We start from the raw sequence: 16,317 nt of genomic DNA, 5'->3' as shown, positions 1-16,317 counted from the left end.
ACCCTACGGGATCCGGCTTAGGTGGGTGGACGCGAGAGCATGGTGTCTCCTGAGGTGGAGGCTGGGGCCAGCGCTTGCCGACTCGTGGCTGCGGCTGTCAGGAGGGGATTGGAGCTGACAACCTGCAGCCACGGACATTACAGTCTGGTATAAAGAATTTATAGGTTCCTTCCTTAAAATTTGCCTCTGTATTTCTCAGTCCCTTTGAAGTCTTACGACAAATCAATCCTGTGTCCTACAAATTACGTCTGCCTCCTAACCTCAAAACTCGCAAGTCCTTCCATGTGTCTCTCCTGAAACCAGTAGTTCTCAACCGGTACAGCAAGTCCTCTAACTCTGCTCCCAGCGGTTCTTCAGATGTCTTCGAGGTCAAGGAGGTTCTGGACTAGAACAAAGAAGGAGGGAAGCCCTTTTATTTGTGGGATTGGGAGGGTTTTGGTCCTGGGGAGAGACATTGGGAACCTGGAGAGAATATTGAAGCCACAGCTTTCATCAAGAAGTTCCTCCTACCCTCTGGACTTAAGAGGAGGGGGCGTAAGGGGGGGTACTGTTATTCCTGCGGCCGCTGACCGCCGGTATCCCCCTCTTACCGGCAACCGCAACCGCAGAACTGTGCATCCCCGTCTGCATTTCCTCTCCCAGGGACGCCTGCGCACTCTCATCTCTACCTCCTCTCCCAGACTTTGCCCGTAGGGTGAACTCGCGCTAGTTCTTAAAGGGCCAGCGCACACACCAGTAAAAATGTCCCCAGCTGATCCCTGCACATGCTTTCCCTTATCAGTGACCCTGCCCCTTTCCCCAGAGACTGTTACCTATTGGTTTCCTGTATCCTGAGTCTGTTACCTGTCAGTATCCCGTGCACTCTGGGTGCTTCCAGCAATGCGGCACCAGCGTGCTTCCAGCAATCAGGCACCAGGGTGCTTCCAGCAATCCAGCGTGCTTCCAGCAATCCAGCGTGCTTCCAGTAATCCGGCACCAGCGTGCTTCCAGTAGTCTGGTACCAGCCTGCTTCCAGTAATCTGGCTCCTGTCTACTACTACCAAGGAACCATCTGCCTGTCTCTACCTAGCATCTGTTTGGCAAGCAGCTACTCTATCGGGGCCACCTCAACCGGTAGCAAACCTGGCAGTCTCCACGCAGCTTCAGGAGCAGGTAAGTTATGTTCATGTGCGTTCATGTCTGCTGAGCCCGGTATGTAATCCCATCATGGGCGATACTGTCTGTATAGCCCTGTATCCAATCCTATCCAGGGAGACTGTGTGGCATCCTGTCTACAGGGAGGTTGTATGGCATCCTATTCAGGGAGGCTGTGTGGCATCCTATCCAGGGAGGCTGTGTGGCATCCTATCCAGGGAGGCTGTGTGGCATCCTATCCCGGGAGGCTGTGTGGCATTATACCCAGGGAGGCTGTGTGACATCATACCCAGGGAGGCTGTGTGGCATCATATCAAGGGAGGCTGTGTGGCATCATGTCCAGGGAGGTTGTGTGGCATCATGTCCAGGGAGGCTGTGTGGCATCATGTCCAGGGAGGTGTGTGGCATCATATCCAGGGAGGCTGATTGGCATCATATCCAGGGAGGTGTGTGGCATCATATGCAGGGAGGCTGTGTGGCAGGCTGTGGGGCATCATATCATGGGAGGCTGTGTGGCATCATATCCAGGGAAGCTGTGTAGCAGGCCGTGTGGCATCATATCCAGGGAGGTGTGTGGCATCATATCCAGGGAGGCTGTGTGGCAGGCTGTGTGGCATCATATCCAGGGAGGCTGTGTGGCAGGCTGTGTGGCATCATATCCAGGGAGGCTGTGTGGCATCATATCCAGGGAGGTGTGTGGCATATATCCAGGGAGGCTGTGTGGCATCATATCCAGGGAGGTTGTGTGGCATCATATCCAGGGAGGTGTGTGGCAGCATATCCAGGGAGGCTGTGTGGCATCATGTCCAGGGAGGCTGTGTGGCATCATGTCCAGGGAGATGTGTGGCATCATATCATGGGAGGCTGTGTGGCATCATGTCCAGGGAGGCTGTGTGGCATCATGTCCAGGGAGGTGTGTGGCATCATATCCAGGGAGGCTGTGTGGCATCATGTCCAGGGAGGTTGTGTGGCATCATGTCCAGGGAGGTTGTGTGGTATCATATCCAGGGAGGCTGTGTGGCATCATATCCAGGGAGGCTGTGTGGCATCATATCAAGGGAGGCTGTGTGGCATTATATCAAGGGAGGCTGTGTGGCATTATATCCAGGGAGGTGTGTGGCATTATATCCAGGGAGGCTGTGTGGCATTATATCCAGGGAGGCTGTGTGGCATCATGTCCAGGGAGGTTGTGTGGCAACATATCCAGGGAGGCTGTGTGGCAGGCTGTGTGGCATCATATCCAGGGAGGCTGTGTGGCATCATATCCAGGGAGGTGTGTGGCATCATATCCAGGGAGGCTGTGTGGCAGGCTGTGTGGCATCATACCATGGGAGGCTGTGTGGCATTATACCCAGGGAGGCTGTGTGGCATCATATCCAGGGAGGCTGTGTGGCATCATGTCCAGGGAGGCTGTGTGGCATCATGTCCAGGGAGGTGTGTGGCATCATATCCAGGGAGGCTGTGTGGCATCATGTCCAGGGAGGTTGTGTGGCATCATATCCAGGGAGGCTGTGTGGCAGGCTGTGTGACATCATATCCAGGAAGGCTGTGTGGCATCATATCATGGGAGGCTGTGTGGCATCATATCCAGGGAGGCTCTGTAGCATCATATCCAGGGAGGTGTGTGGCATCATATGCAGGGAGGCTGTGTGGCAGGCTGTGGGGCATCATATCATGGGAGGCTGTGTGGCATCATATCCAGGGAAGCTGTGTAGCAGGCCGTGTGGCATCATATCCAGGGAGGTGTGTGGCATCATATCCAGGGAGGCTGTGTGGCAGGTTGTGTGGCATCATATCCAGGGAGGCTGTGTGGCAGGCTGTGTGGCATCATATCCAGGGAGGCTGTGTGGCATCATATCCAGGGAGGTGTGTGGCATATATCCAGGGAGGCTGTGTGGCATCATATCCAGGGAGGTTGTGTGGCATCATATCCAGGGAGGTGTGTGGCAGCATATCCAGGGAGGCTGTGTGGCATCATGTCCAGGGAGGCTGTGTGGCATCATGTCCAGGGAGATGTGTGGCATCATATCATGGGAGGCTGTGTGGCATCATGTCCAGGGAGGCTGTGTGGCATCATGTCCAGGGAGGTGTGTGGCATCATATCCAGGGAGGCTGTGTGGCATCATGTCCAGGGAGGTTGTGTGGCATCATGTCCAGGGAGGTTGTGTGGTATCATATCCAGGGAGGCTGTGTGGCATCATATCCAGGGAGGCTGTGTGGCATCATATCAAGGGAGGCTGTGTGGCATTATATCAAGGGAGGCTGTGTGGCATTATATCCAGGGAGGTGTGTGGCATTATATCCAGGGAGGCTGTGTGGCATTATATCCAGGGAGGCTGTGTGGCATCATGTCCAGGGAGGTTGTGTGGCAACATATCCAGGGAGGCTGTGTGGCAGGCTGTGTGGAATCATATCCAGGGAGGCTGTGTGGCATCATATCCAGGGAGGTGTGTGGCATCATATCCAGGGAGGTGTGTGGCATCATATCCAGGGAGGCTGTGTGGCAGGCTGTGTGGCATCATATCCAGGGAGGCTGTGTGGCATCATATCCAGGGAGGTGTGTGGCATATATCCAGGGAGGCTGTGTGGCATCATATCCAGGGAGGTTGTGTGGCATCATATCCAGGGAGGTGTGTGGCAGCATATCCAGGGAGGCTGTGTGGCAGGCTGTGTGGCATCATATCATGGGAGGCCGTGTGGCATCATATCCAGGGAGGTGGTGGCATCATATCCAGGGAGGATGTGTGGCAGGCTGTGTGGCATCATATCCAGGGAGGCTGTGTGGCATCATATCCAGGGAGGTGTGTGGCATCATATGCAGGGAGGCTGTGTGGCATCATATCCAGGGAAGCTGTGTAGCAGGCCGTGTGGCATCATATCATGGGAGGCCGTGTGGCATCATATCCAGGGAGGTGTGTGGCATCATATCCAGGGAGACTGTGTGGCAGGCTGTGTGGCATCATATCATGGGAGGCCGTGTGGCATCATATCCAGGGAGGTGGTGGCATCATATCCAGGGAGGATGTGTGGCAGGCTGTGTGGCATCATATCCAGGGAGGCTGTGTGGCATCATATCCAGGGAGGTGTGTGGCATATATCCAGGGAGGCTGTGTGGCATCATATCCAGGGAGGTTGTGTGGCATCATATCCAGGGAGGTGTGTGGCAGCATATCCAGGGAGGCTGTGTGGCAGGCTGTGTGGCATCATATCATGGGAGGCCGTGTGGCATCATATCCAGGGAGGTGGTGGCATCATATCCAGGGAGGATGTGTGGCAGGCTGTGTGGCATCATATCCAGGGAGGCTGTGTGGCATCATATCCAGGGAGGTGTGTGGCATCATATGCAGGGAGGCTGTGTGGCATCATATCCAGGGAAGCTGTGTAGCAGGCCGTGTGGCATCATATCATGGGAGGCCGTGTGGCATCATATCCAGGGAGGTGTGTGGCATCATATCCAGGGAGACTGTGTGGCAGGCTGTGTGGCATCATATCATGGGAGGCCGTGTGGCATCATATCCAGGGAGGTGGTGGCATCATATCCAGGGAGGATGTGTGGCAGGCTGTGTGGCATCATATCCAGGGAGGCTGTGTGGCATCATATCCAGGGAGGTGTGTGGCATCATATGCAGGGAGGCTGTGTGGCATCATATCCAGGGAAGCTGTGTAGCAGGCCGTGTGGCATCATATCATGGGAGGCCGTGTGGCATCATATCCAGGGAGGTGTGTGGCATCATATCCAGGGAGGCTGTGTGGCAGGCTGTGTGGCATCATATCCAGGGAGGCTGTGTGGCATCATATCCAGGGAGGTGTGTGGCATCATATCCAGGGAGGCTGTGTGGCATCATGTCCAGGGAGGTTGTGTGACATCATGTCCAGGTAGGTTGTGTGGTATCATATCCAGGGAGGCTGTGTGGCATCATATCCAGGGAGGCTGTGTGGCATCAAATCCAGGGAGGTGTGTGGCATCATATTCAGGGAGGCTGTGTGGCATTATATCCAGGGAGGCTGTGTGGCATCATGTCCAGGGAGGTTGTGTGGCATCATATCCAGGGAGGTGTGTGGTATCATATCCAGGGAGGCTGTGTGGCATTATATCCAGGGAGGCTGTGTGGCATCATATCAAGGGAGGCTGTGTGGCATCAAATCCAGGGAGGTGTGTGGCATCATATCCAGGGAGGCTGTGTGGCATTATATCCAGGGAGGCTGTGTGGCATCATATCATGGGAGGCTGTGTGGCATCATATCCAGGGAGGCTGTGTGGCATCATATCCAGGGAGGCTGTGTGGCATCATATCCAGGGAGGCTGTGTGGCATTATATCCAGGGAGGCTGTGTGGCATCATGTCCAGGGAGGCTGTGTGGCATCATGTCCAGGGAGGTGTGTGGCATCATATCCAGGGAGGCTGTGTGGCATCATGTCCGGGGAGGTTGTGTGGCATCATGTCCAGGTAGGTTGTGTGGTATCATATCCAGGGAGGCTGTGTGGCATCATATCCAGGGAGGCTGTGTGGCATCATATCAAGGGAGGCTGTGTGGCATCAAATCCAGGGAGGTGTGTGGCATCATATCCAGGGAGGCTGTGTGGCATTATATCCAGGGAGGCTGTGTGGCATCATGTCCAGGGAGGTTGTGTGGCATCATATCCAGGGAGGCTGTGTGGCAGGCTGTGTGGCATCATATCCAGAGAGGCTGTGTGGCATCATATCCAGGGATGCTGTGTGGCAGGCTGTGTGGCATCATATCATGGGAGGCTGTGTGGCATCATATCCAGGGAGGTGTGTGGCATCATATGCAGGGAGGCTGTGTGGCATCATATCCAGGGAAGCTGTGTAGCAGGCCGTGTGGCATCATATCATGGGAGGCCGTGTGGCATCATATCCAGGGAGGTGTGTGGCATCATATCCAGGGAGGCTGTGTGGCAGGCTGTGTGGCATATCCAGGGAGGCTGTGTGGCATCATATCCAGGGAGGTGTGTGGCATCATATCCAGGGAGGCTGTGTGGCATCATGTCCAGGGAGGTTGTGTGGCATCATGTCCAGGTAGGTTGTGTGGTATCATATCCAGGGAGGCTGTGTGGCATCATATCCAGGGAGGCTGTGTGGCATCAAATCCAGGGAGGTGTGTGGCATCATATCCAGGGAGGCTGTGTGGCATTATATCCAGGGAGGCTGTGTGGCATCATGTCCAGGGAGGTTGTGTGGCATCATATCCAGGGAGGTGTGTGGTATCATATCCAGGGAGGCTGTGTGGCATTATATCCAGGGAGGCTGTGTGGCATCATATCAAGGGAGGCTGTGTGGCATCAAATCCAGGGAGGTGTGTGGCATCATATCCAGGGAGGCTGTGTGGCATTATATCCAGGGAGGCTGTGTGGCATCATATCATGGGAGGCTGTGTGGCATCATATCCAGGGAGGCTGTGTGGCATCATATCCAGGGAGGCTGTGTGGCATCATATCCAGGGAGGCTGTGTGGCATTATATCCAGGGAGGCTGTGTGGCATCATGTCCAGGGAGGCTGTGTGGCATCATGTCCAGGGAGGTGTGTGGCATCATATCCAGGGAGGCTGTGTGGCATCATGTCCGGGGAGGTTGTGTGGCATCATGTCCAGGTAGGTTGTGTGGTATCATATCCAGGGAGGCTGTGTGGCATCATATCCAGGGAGGCTGTGTGGCATCATATCAAGGGAGGCTGTGTGCCATCAAATCCAGGGAGGTGTGTGGCATCATATCCAGGGAGGCTGTGTGGCATTATATCCAGGGAGGCTGTGTGGCATCATGTCCAGGGAGGTTGTGTGGCATCATATCCAGGGAGGCTGTGTGGCAGGCTGTGTGGCATCATATCCAGAGAGGCTGTGTGGCATCATATCCAGGGATGCTGTGTGGCAGGCTGTGTGGCATCATATCATGGGAGGCTGTGTGGCATCATATCCAGGGAGTAGTATACCTACATGAAGAACACCACGAAAAATATTCCCCAGATACATTTATTGTAGTCTCAAATCTGACTTATTACATAATAGCTTATGGGGAATGAAGCATGGTAATAACGGTGAACCCGCTGAATAATAGCAAGACCTAAAGTTCGGAGTCTGACACACCAAAATAATTTAAAACAAAGGTTTCTTTATTAAATACATCTAAAAAGTAACATAAATTAAAACAGAGATGATTTCCACAGTGCAGAAAGACAACCAGATTACAAGTATATGATATATCCAAATATATGGGTGATAGGCGACACTGTTTCAATCCAGAAATGCAGAAATACATCAGCAGTATATTACAATTAAATGATGTGCATGTTCTGTTACATAAACCAGCAGGAGAAACTATTCAACAGCAGGACAAATCTTTATATATTTTTCACATATTTTTTACATATTTTTCACATAGGAGGTAGGATTTGAGTAAATATAAGTATAAATTAGTTAAAGCGTGTACAGCAGTGTAAATACCCCTGACTAAAGCCAGATAAAGAGATCAATAATAGTACTATACACACAAAATATATGGCTCAGTTTACCCCATAAGTAAAGAAGCACAAATCAGAATCAGGGCTGTGGCTGTGTTGTCAGCCACAGTGCAGACAACCACTACCCAATAGGTATAATCTAAATGGAAGACTCGTTTTGCTGAAAAAATTAAATATGCTGGAAGCGGAGCTCATACCCATTTGAACAGGTCACCGTCTCTGGCGTCACCCCGACACGCGTTTCGGCCGGGAAGCCTTCGTCTGGGGGTGGTGTTGAGACTACAGATGCCGTCCCTACTAAAGCTACCCTCAGCCAATCACCTTCTACATCAGAAGAATGCAACAGCTGTGCCTCGGTGTAGAGGATTGCAGCGACGTCGTTGCAGGTCAGAACATCCGATGTACTGGATCCGGAAGCGCTGCAGAGTAAGATTACGTGACCAGCGATCCGGCCACAGCCAAGGGGTGAAGCCATAGCAACGAACGCCGTTCATCTGAACACAGTATCAAAGCAAGTGCAGGTGGATTGCTGTGTTGGAATCAGATGCAAGACATGAATGGAAGAAAAGAAGAAATGATTTGTGCTTCTTTACTTTTGGGGTAAACTGAGCCATATATTTTGTGTGTATAGTACTATTATTGATCTCTTTATCTGGCTTTAGTCAGGGGTATTTACACTGCTGTACACGCTTTAACTAATTTATACTTATATTTGCTCAAATCCTACCTCCTATGTGAAAAATATGTAAAAAATATGTGAAAAATATATAAAGATTTGTCCTGCTGTTGAATAGTTTCTCCTGCTGGTTTATGTAACAGAACATGCACATCATATAATTGTAATATACTGCTGATGTATTTCTGCATTTCTGGATTGAAACAGTGTCGCCTATCACCCATATATTTGGATATATCATATACTTGTAATCTGGTTGTCTTTCTGCACTGTGGAAATCATCTCTGTTTTAATTTATGTTACTTTTTAGATGTATTTAATAAAGAAACCTTTGTTTTAAATTATTTTGGTGTCTCAGACTCCGAACTTTAGGTCTTGCTCTCATATCCAGGGAGGCTGTGTGGCATCATATCCAGTGAGGTTGTGTGGCATCATGTCCAGGGAGGTTGTGTGGCATCATGTCCAGGCAGGCTGTGTGGCATCATGTCCAGGGAGGTGTGTGGCATCATATCCAGGGAGGCTGTGTAGCAGGCCGTGTGGCATCATATCCAGGGAGGTGTGTGGCATCATATCCAGGGAGGCTGGTTGGCCTCCTATCCACGGAGGATGTGTGGAATCATATCCAGGGAGGTGTGTGGCATCATATCCAGGGAGACTGTGTGGCAGGCTGTGTGGAATCATATCATGGAAGGCCGTGTGGCATCATATCATGGGAGGCTGTGTGGCATCATATCCAGGGAGGCTGTGTGGCAGGCTGTGTGGCATCATATCCAGGGAGGCTGTGTGGCATCATATCCAGGGAGGCTGTGTGGCATCATATCCAGGGAGGTGTGTGGCATCATATCCAGGGAGGTGTGTGGCATCATATCCAGGGAGGTGTGTGGCATCATATCATGGGAGGCCGTGTGGCATCATATCCAGGGAGGAGTGTGGCATCATATCCAGGGAGGCTGTGTGGCAGGCTGTGTGGCATCATATCATGGGAGGCTGTGTGGCATCATATCCAGGGAGGCTGTGTGGCATCTAATCCAGGGAGGCTGTGTGGCATCATATCCAGGGAGGTAGTGTGGCATTATATCCAGGGAGGCGTGTGGCATCATATCCAGGGAGGCTGTGTGGCATCATGTCCAGGGAGGCTGTGTGGCATCATGTCCAGGGAGGTGTGTGGCATCATATCCAGGGAGGCTGTGTGGCATCATGTCCAGGGAGGTTGTGTGGCATCATGTCCAGGGAGGTTGTGTGGTATCATATACAGAGAGGCTGTGTGGCATCATATCCAGGGAGGCTGTGTGGCATCAAATCCAGGGAGGTGTGTGGCATCATATCCAGGGAGGCTGTGTGGCATTATATCCAGGGAGGCTGTGTGGCATCATGTCCAGGGAGGCTGTGTGGCATCATGTCCAGGGAGGTTGTGTGGCATCATGTCCAGGGAGGTTGTGTGGTATCATATACAGAGAGGCTGTGTGGCATCATATCAAGGGAGGCTGTGTGGCATCAAATCCAGGGAGGTGTGTGGCATCATATCCAGGGAGGCTGTGTGGCATTATATCCAGGGAGGCTGTGTGGCATCATATCCAGGGAGGCTGTGTGGCAGGCTGTGTGGCATCATATCCAGGGAGGCTGTGTGGCATCATATCCAGGGAAGTTGTGTGGCATCATATACAGGGAGGTGTGTGGCATCATTTCCAGGGAGGCTGTGTGGCAGGCTGTGTGGCATCATATCATGGGAGGCTGTGTGGCATCATATCCAGGGAGGCTGTGTGGCCTCAAATCCAGGGAGGTTGTGTGGCATCATATCCAGGGAGGCTGTGAGGCATCATATCCAGGGAGGTGTGTGGCATCATATCCAGGGAGGCTGTGTGGCATCACATCATGGGAGGCCGTGTGGCATCATATCCAGGGAGGTGTGTGGCATCATATCCAGGGAGGCTGTGTGGCAGGCTGTGTGGCATCATATCATGGGAGGCTGTGTGGCATCATATCCAGGGAGGTTGTGTGGCATTATATCCAGGGAGGCTGTGTGGCATCATATCCAGAGAGGTGTGTGGCATCATATCCAGGGAGGCTGTGTGGCATCATATCCAGGGAGGCTGTCTGGCATGATATCCAGGGAGGTTGTGTGGCATCATATCCAGGGAGGTTGTGTGGCAGGCTGTGTGGCATCATATCATGGGAGGCTGTGTGGCATCATATCCAGGGAGGCTGGGTGGCATCATATCCAGGGAGGCTGTGTGGCATCATATCCAGGGAGGTGTGTGGCATCATATCCAGGGAGGTGTGTGGCATCATATCCAGGGAGGCTGTGTGGCATCATGTCCAGGGAGGTTGTGTGGCATCATATCCAGGGAGGCTGTGTGGCAGGCTGTGTGGCATCATATCCAGGGAGGCTGTGTGGCATCATTTCCAGGGAGTCTGTGTGGCATCATATCCAGGGAGGTGTGTGGCATCATATCCAGGGAGGTGTGTGGCATCATATCCAGGGAGGTGTGTGGCGTCATATCCAGGGAGGCTGTGTGGCATCATATCCAGGGAGGTTGTGTGGCATCATATCCAGGGAGGCTGTGTAGCGTCATATCCAGGGAGGCTGTGTGGCATTATATCCAGGGAGGTTGTGTGGTATACTGTTTGTATAGCCCTGTATCTAATCCCACCATGTGCGATACTGGCTGCTGAGCCCTGTATCTAATCCCACCATGTCCGATACTGTTTGTATAGCCCTGTATGTAATCCCAGCAATTACATTTTGGCATAGAAATAGAAATACACTGACTGAACCAGACATGGTTATCCACGTTTTTGATTTGACGTCTTGGGAATGATATGTATCAACTGTTGTGTGTATTTTTAAGTTATGGCTCCAAAGAGAAATCGGAAATCCAGTGATGAAAACCAAATAAGACGTAAACGAATACCACCAACTTTCACCCCAGAGGAGAAAGAAAAAAGAGCCCAGGAGGTAAGACTTTGTGCAGTTGACGTCTGTGAAATTCTTCACTGTGCTATGGGATAGCACGCTGACTCTTTCATTTCTAGGGGGCCAAGCACACTTCCATCTAGTGGTTTTACCAAAAACCAAACCGGTACTATTCTGGAGTTTTTTCAGTAACTGTTTTGGTTGGCCATTCCATTCATTATGTTATGTCCTATATTTTATGTGCCTTTTCACTCACCTTGACCATTGACGTAAATGGAGCGCACACTGTTGAACATACCTACGATGTGTGCATCAATTATTTTATGAAAAAACGAATTCCTTGTTGACTGTGTGAAAATTACATGCCCACTCCAAAATCAGTGATGAAATAACGCAACGCACAGGTGGTGATTTCCGTACATTTCTTACGTGATAAAATCTTTCACACTCCTCTGACTGTAGACTTACACTACATTTTATAGTGACACCATTGTTTCTTTTTTTTAGAGAGCGATATTAGATCAGGAGCTTAGAGAAAGGTGGCAAAAATCTCCAGATCCGAATCAAATTCTGTCACTACAGTCTATGGGAACACGAGAAGAACAAAGTCAGGGACAAAGTCCATCGCCTTGAGTAACAACTGTAGAATCGTGGTGTCAGTGTGGTAAATGTATGAATTTGCCTACTGAAGAGGAATGCGTCTGTTGTCAAGATATACACAATGTGCTCAACAAAATGGAAGAAGAAGATGAGCCTATGCCGTGCATTACAGAGCACCCGACTTTTACTGACAGATGTCTCGACAAGGACAAACTAACCCTCTGTGAAATGTATCGATGTATTGGTCCAACACGTCCAGCACCAATAAATAACAGGTAAGGACATTATTTTGTGACATTACTTGCTAACTATGGTCTTGTCATTTTAGCATGATGCGATTGTGAACATAGCCTTATGCCTGTAATATATTTTTTTTTGTTTATTAAGATTTTGAGCTGCATGCATGTGGCTAATATACAGTGAAGGAAATAAGTATTTGATCCCTTGCTGATTTTGTAAGTTTGCCCACTGTCAAAGACATGAACAGTCTAGAATTTTTAGGCTAGGTTAATTTTACCAGTGAGAGATAGATTATATTAAAAAAAAAAAAAAACAGAAAATCACATTGTCAAAATGATATATATTTATTTGCATTGTGCACAGAGAAATAAGTATTTGATCCCTTTGGCAAACAAGACTTAATACTTGGTGGCAAAACCCTTGTTGGCAAGCACAGCAGTCAGACGTTTTTTGTAGTTGATGATGAGGTTTGCACACATGTTAGATGAAATTATGGCCCACTCCTCTTTGCAGATCATCTGTAAATCATTAAGATTTCGAGGCTGTCGCCTGGCAAATCGGATCTTCAGCTCCCTCCATAAGTTTTCGATGGGATTAAGGTCTGGAGACTAGCTAGGCCACTCCATGACCTTAATGTGCTTCTTTTTGAGCCACTCCTTTGTTGCCTTGGCTGTATGTTTCGGGTCATTGTCGTGCTGGAAGACCCAGCCATGACCCATTTTTAATGTCCTGGTGGAAGGAAGGAGGTTGTCACTCAGGATTTGACGGTACATGGCTCCATCCATTCTCCCATTGATGCGGTGAAGTAGTCCTGTGCCCTTAGCAGAGAAACACCCCCAAAACATAATGTTTCCACCTCCATGCTTGACAGTGGGGACGGTGTTCTTTGGGTCATAGGCAGCATTTCTCTTCCTCCAAACACGGCGAGTTGAGTTAATGCCAAAGAGCTCAATTTTAGTCTCATCTGACCACAGCACCTTCTCCCAATCACTCTCAGAATCATCCAGATGTTCATTTGCAAACTTCAGACGGGCCTGTACATGTGCCTTCTTGAGCAGGGGGACCTTGCAGGCACTGCAGGATTTTAATCCATTACGGCGTAATGTGTTACCAATGGTTTTCTTGGTGACTGTGGTCCCAGCTGCCTTGAGATCATTAACAAGTTCCCCCCGTGTAGTTTTCGGCTGAGCTCTCACCTTCCTCAGGATCAAGGATACCCCATGAGGTGAGATTTTGCATGGAGCCCCAGATCGATGTCGATTGACAGACATTTTGTATGTCTTCCATTTTCTTACTATTGCACCAACAGTTGTCTCCTCACCCAGCGTCTTACTTATGGTTTTGTAGCCCATTCCAGCCTTGTACAGGTCTATGATCTTGCCCCTGACATCCTTAGAAAGCTCTTTGGTCTTGCCCATGTTGTAGAGGTTAGAGTCAGACTGATTAATTGAGTCTGTGGACAGGAGTCTTTTATACAGGTGACCATTCAAGACAGCTGTCTTTAATGCAGGCACCAAGTTGATTTGGAGCGTGTAACTGGTCTGGAGGAGGCTGAACTCTTAATGGTTGGTAGGGGATCAAATACTTATTTCTCTGTGCACAATGCAAATAAATGTATATAATTTTGACTATGTGATTTTCTTTTTTTTTTTATATAATCTATCTCTCACTGGTAAAATTAACCTAGCCTAAAAATTCTAGACTGTTCATGACTTTGACAGTGGGCAAACTTACAAAATCAGCAAGGGATCAAACACTTATTTCCTTCACTGTATGTGTCAGGCCAAATTCTTATGTGGTCCGTGTAAGACTAGCAGTAAATTGGGATCGTGTTACACGCTGCAATCAACCGATGTGTTGCCCCAGCCTTTGCGAGCTCTTATGTTTTCAGATTCTAATGTCAATAATATGACCATGTTAGGGGTGACAGTATAAGATTGCCCTCTGTATAGTGTGCAAATGTGAATGCCTAAAATGTTTTAATAGCACTTTTAATCAAGAAAGTTTTTAATCCTGTATAGGTCGTTACGGAAGGTAGCTTACAGAATGTTCACGATGTGGGTTCACGGTTACCTAGGACCAAAAAACCGGCGGATGATACCAGCATGTGCTGTCCGTAAAGTGAGAGAAATGTTTCCAGAAGAAAACCACAGATACGTTGGTTTCACACAAGCCAGTGACTATAATGCTTCTGAAATGGCTGATTTTTGAAATTTGTTGTTTGTTTACTTTCCTATGTTTATATTTTACAATAAAAAAATTTTGATCAAACACTGGTACTGATTGAGAAGATGTTGAAAATTATTGTTTATTTTTTAGAACATAGTAAAACAGGATAAGTATTGTACATAATTGAAAATAATATACTGCCTATAAAGTGCTAGTGTTGATTCTGAGGAAGGCAAAAACCCCCAGGTTGGCAGAGGCCAATAGCCCCAGTTTTTTATTTTTGTTCTTTATTTGGGGGGGGGGGGGGGATTCCTTCCCGCCTCCAAATATGGCAATCAGAATAAATCCCAGAATCAACATCCAATCTACCCACACATAGTTTGCTTAGAAATTCTTCCAGTGACAGACAATATAAATAGTGTGAAATATTTTAGATTAATCACATATTATATTGTCAGCCGGATGATCTCCTAGTAAATTAAACATACTTCATTGTAGGTCACTTCCCACTCATTGAAATGGCGACTTTGCTTATGTGATTCGCTTCTCCATTGATGAGAAATGACAACTTATGTATTTTTATTTTTTTTTAATTACAATTTTTATTACGTTTTAAACATAACAACAAAACAGTTAAGAAACAAAAAAACAAAAAGGAGGAAAAAAAAAACAAAAAAACAAAAACATTTGCACTATATAATCCATCAGAAGAAAGGAAAGACAAAAACAATTCCATCCGTTGTCAACCAGATTAGTGAAAAATCTTAATATTTTATAGTACAAATACATTAGAAATAACAAATAAACAAGTTTCAGCTTCTTCGACTATAAGTAGTAATTTTAACAAAGAAAAAGAAAAGCCGCCGTATTACCTTCTTCCAAAACATGGAAGTCTGAGCCAGAAGTTTTCCCCCTGCCGCATTATTTGGTTTATACAGAAAAGTTTAGAAAATGGAAAATGAACCTATAGCCATACGTTGCCCCCCGAACTACCAACGCCCATGTTACGAAGGGGAAGTGGGGGAAGGAGTCCTGGACAACCTATATTCTGACCATAGGGCCCATTGTATAAGAAAGGTATTGAAAGTATTTAAACGTATAGCTATCATCTTCTCCATAACATAGTCAAAGTGTACTAGGTTACTTAGCTCCATTATTGTGATCGGATCTGAAGACTTCCAAGACCTAGCTATCATTAATCTGGCAGCCAAGATTACATGGCCAACAATCCACCGAAACTCTATAGGGATGTCAACAAGGCCAATAAAACATAGTGCCAGAGCTGGGGATGGAGAGATCCTGAAATGTACAATAGAAAAAATAAATGTAAAGGTTAATTTCCAAAACTTGGATACTAGAGGACAAGTCCACCATACATGCATATAACTACCTATTATTCCGCAACCCCTCCAACATGACGGAGAATAATTAACATTAAATTTAGCAATTTGCAGAGGGGTTCTATACCACCTAAGTAGTATTTTTTGCGCTATTTCTCTGTGGCTAGCTCCCCTTGAAATCCTGGAGGCCCAATGTATAGCAGAGCACCATTCACTTAGTGACATTTCCAGCTTTAAAACTAGCTCCCAATGCAGCAAATACCCAGGCTTAACTAGCGACTGAGATCGGGAAATTTCAGAATAAAGCAGAGAGATCCCTTTTGATTTTGACGATGCTAAGACAAATATCTTGTGTGCACTAATAGGGAAAACTGGGGAATCGACAGAACTTGACTGTAAAATATGGCGGATTTGAAAATATTTAAACAGATCATGTTTGGGAATGTGGTAACTATCTACCAAATTATAAAAAGGTATTAGTACATCTCCATCATACAATGACCCTATGTCACATATTCCAGCCTTTACCCAAATCCCCAAAGTAATTCCTGGCATTAAGGAAGATAGATAGCAAAGGGGAAGTAACTTCAGAGATATGCACTCCGACACAGGCGTAACGGAAATAAGCTATGTATTTTATGTATTTGTATGTTATGTTATATGTTATGTATTTTCATATCGTTGGTACAATTGTCAGTTTCTCAACAATAATACATTTGATGAGAATAACACAATGAAGTTCCCTACAGGGCTGTGTGTTTACTTCATACTA

The 16,317-nt window shown here is 48.1% G+C and overlaps 1 long non-coding RNA gene across 1 annotated transcript; it reads left to right on the top strand.

Moving 5' to 3' along the window:
- Positions 1 to 7,711: 7,711 nt before the first annotated feature.
- LOC142740486 (uncharacterized) lies at positions 7,712 to 14,220 on the top strand. The gene is made up of 4 exons (XR_012880720.1): positions 7,712 to 8,206; positions 11,132 to 11,238; positions 11,704 to 12,071; positions 14,058 to 14,220. It is a non-coding gene; the product is annotated as an uncharacterized LOC142740486 (long non-coding RNA).
- Positions 14,221 to 16,317: the final 2,097 nt, after the last annotated feature.

The sequence above is a fragment of the Rhinoderma darwinii genome, chromosome 2, assembly GCF_050947455.1.
Source record: "Rhinoderma darwinii isolate aRhiDar2 chromosome 2, aRhiDar2.hap1, whole genome shotgun sequence".
NCBI lineage: Eukaryota > Metazoa > Chordata > Amphibia > Anura > Rhinodermatidae > Rhinoderma > Rhinoderma darwinii.
The sequence above is the reverse complement of the archived record's forward strand: the minus strand, read 5'-3'. Positions and strand labels throughout refer to the sequence as shown.